General features: G+C 37.9%; 1 non-coding gene across 1 annotated transcript; it reads right to left on the bottom strand.

Moving 5' to 3' along the window:
- Positions 1-1456: 1456 nt before the first annotated feature.
- Trnar-ucg (transfer RNA arginine (anticodon UCG)) lies at positions 1457-1529 on the bottom strand. Its single transcript has one exon. It is a non-coding gene; the product is annotated as a tRNA-Arg (tRNA).
- Between the last annotated feature and the right edge of the window lie 1896 nt (positions 1530-3425).

The raw sequence follows: 3425 nt of genomic DNA, 5'->3' as shown, positions 1-3425 counted from the left end.
GATTGTGTTTCTGAAACCAGCTTGTTCATGTGATATAATGCTTTTGTCTCCTGCAAAATGTTGTAGTATGTTGTTAACTTTGTCTTTCAAAGTCTTGTCAATTATTTATAATTATTTTTATATTTCTAAGTTTGGTTTCAAAGTCGGTTTGCTGAGTGGTGAGTTCGACACGGTTTCTTCTTTATTTCATGTAAATCACAAATTGTACAAGGTTGAATTCTTTCAGTCCAGGTATGAAAAGACTTAACGATTTCCTTGGGGTCCAGATTTTCAATGATAACAATTCTAGTTAGAACATTCAGATCAATCATTACTGGGTTCTCACCGGATTCTGTGGACATGCTGGCGTTTCATTTCGAGTTACGCCTGGAGCGTGCCTTTTAAAAACTTTCGTCGTTATGTATCTCAAGAGATTCCGTTTCATGAGGAGAATCATTTGTTTAGCAATGAGTAGCTGGTTGTTGGACGCACTGAGATTCCTGAGGCTCCTGAGGTTGTTGGGGTCGGTTGGTGACTGTTGAGATTCGACCGGTGTCGTTGCGTCAGATCTGATCATTTTCTGACGTTTTTTGTTTGGGATGAAGAACGTTGACTCTGCATGGTGGAGATGGGATGACCTGAGCGTTCTCTTCATACAGTTTGTCCTGAACATGATTCCTGCCATATACCATTTGCTTCTTTTACTAATTTGACATTCATAGTACCTATATTTTGTCAAACAACAAAAATATTTGCTACGTTGAGGAAAACTAACAGATCAAATTACACTTACACCTAAAAAAAAACAGTATGAGAAAAATAAACATCATTATACGCAACATAATGAAATCACAAATATCTCATTCTCTAGATCAGTGCTGTAAATTCACTCGACCTTGTGTTTATAAATTGACATATGGAAGCCAAAATAAAATATACATTAGAGTAGACAGAAGGAATTTTCAAAACAATGTTCATACCACATCTGAATCTCACTGCCATGATATTATCTTGATTGGCCCACCGTTAAAACAACAAGTTCCACACACCAATGAAAAAGGACATGTGTTAAATATTTTACAAGAAATAGAAAGTTTCTTGTATATGATAAAGCATCAAGACATTATTTTGAATGAACAGGTTGAATCAAAACAATTCATTGTAAATATCACCAATGTCATTCTAAATGTTTCATGTTGAAACATATTTCTATCTTTAGATAACGTGTTAAAATAGATAACACTATTTAGGAGTGAAATTATATAGTCTGTCATTTAGCAAAGTTAGTCATTATCTTTGTATGTAATGCACTCTTCCATTCAAACTTAAACAATAACCAAATATATTTTCTGATTGCAACTGGTATATTATCAGTTAAGATAAAATAGGTCACTGGCTGACGTCTGCTATGTAAGTTGTGTGACTGCTCAGTAGCTACACTGAAACGGTGTGTTTCTTTTGCAGAATTGCAAAAACACGACCGTGACAGAATTCGAACCTGCAATCTTCGGATCCGAAGTCCGACGCCTTATCCATTAGGCCACACGGTCACTGACGACCAAGTATTCCTTACATTCGTGTCATCTCGAAATGCCCATACCGCTGAGGAATTGTGTTTTCGTTCTACACAGCCGCTGCCTCTTGCTGCTTCCCACCCATTCGTTACATTCAAACCCTTACGAGACCGACCAAATAGAGATTGGGAATCAAGACCACACACTTTGTGCATTCGGAATCGAAGGCAGGGCGTCCCTCGCCGCATTTACGTAAATCTGCCTCGAAGTATATTTTGTCTTCTCTAATGCTAGTAGTGCTACTGATGGACGTTTGCTTTTGTTACTATCCCAGCAATGTATAAATAAAGGAATTCTCTGTTGTTCAGTTTATTTGAGTCAACTCCAGTACCAACAGCCCTCGTGCCTCGTACTTTTCGTAATCCAACACAAAACCCGTTTTTTAATGGTTCAGTTTTAATAATCACTATCTCCCAACGAATAAAATAGTGCCAGAGACCTACCCATATTTTAAACTTTAATGTAACACACTCATCACATCAAAAGTGAAAGCTCAAAATGATTCTCTTCCAGCAGAACTGGAATATTACATATCTCCTAGTTCTTACATACTACAAATTAGTTCCTTCCCACTCCAGTGACCAAGTGCACCTGGATTTTCCCACTCTATCACTTTATCTGCTCCCTGAAACTGCAGCGCCCTCTTACTGTCGAGGATACCCCGCATGACGTCGGGTATGAACCTGCTGGTCCCATCAGTTCCATAGTCTCATGACGGTCGAGAGATCCGATTAAACCAAACAGAATTATCCTGGAATAATAAGATGCAGTGTTGATACACTAAGATTCTGATGCTGTCGACATTCGGCAGGTACTGGTATTTGTACTTCTCGTTCGAGGCACATCTCAGTCATCTCAAAACAAATAACGTTGAAATACGGTCTGTGAATGAGGGACCCCATACTTGTTCTTCAGTTATATTCAATATGCAGGTGGCTTTATTTCTATCCATGTCGTGTGTTTGCGCTGATATGCAAACCATCCGCATGTAAAAGCATGTAGAGCACTTCAGGTAATTTGCCGTTTACTGCTTGTTGCCTTCAAAGTCAAATTCCTGCTGCTTTAACGACCATTGATGTAGATTTGTTTCTTCCGTGCGAAATTACAAACAATATGGGTGGCAGTTATTTGTCATTGAATATAATTCTGTATGAAAGCACTAACCTGGTTACCAACACATGTAGTCCATTTGTCTTCGCAGTTACGGCTTAGAGTTCTTACTACGCCTTCCTCGGCGCTTTTGCTCCCTGATATAACATGGGTGAGGTGACAGATATGTATGCCGGGTCTGTGAGAAACGACGCAGAACATTTGGGCTGTCTCTCAATTGTACGTTGGTAAAGAACGAGAAACACATTGATTAAACTATGAAAATGAAGTAGTCTGTAGTTGACATATTGCAGGAAGGAAGTAGTTTTTTATGAAAGTAATTTTTCTTAAAGTGGCTGTCATTTCAATAGCCACTGCAGGAACCGTCGAATCAATACAGAAAGCTTAAAGCCACTCTTTTTTTCTGCTCAGTAATTTGTTTCTTTGTTTACTTCAATATTTCCTATTTTCTCAAACCGTTTGATATCAATGTTATATTTTATAGTGCTTCGTACTCTACGAATTTATTATCTAACGATTATCGAGCTCAACGTAGACTCATGTACATCTCATGAGAGAAACAAAGTCGGTCACAGAACTAACGGTTAAGGAGTCATCACTTTGAATACATGCAGTGAGAACCTCTTACTAGATCACAGAACTTGAGCGACGATTGTTACGACAGTTTTTTATTATTATTTACTTGATGATTATTTGTTAAGAAGTATTCGACTATTCTTACACTAAATGTTTAGTACAATATTTCAAATATTGAGTCGTTTG

Source organism: Schistocerca serialis, unplaced genomic scaffold, assembly GCF_023864345.2.
Source record: "Schistocerca serialis cubense isolate TAMUIC-IGC-003099 unplaced genomic scaffold, iqSchSeri2.2 HiC_scaffold_1353, whole genome shotgun sequence".
Lineage (NCBI taxonomy): Eukaryota > Metazoa > Arthropoda > Insecta > Orthoptera > Acrididae > Schistocerca > Schistocerca serialis.
This window is presented reverse-complemented; position numbering and strand designations above follow the sequence as displayed.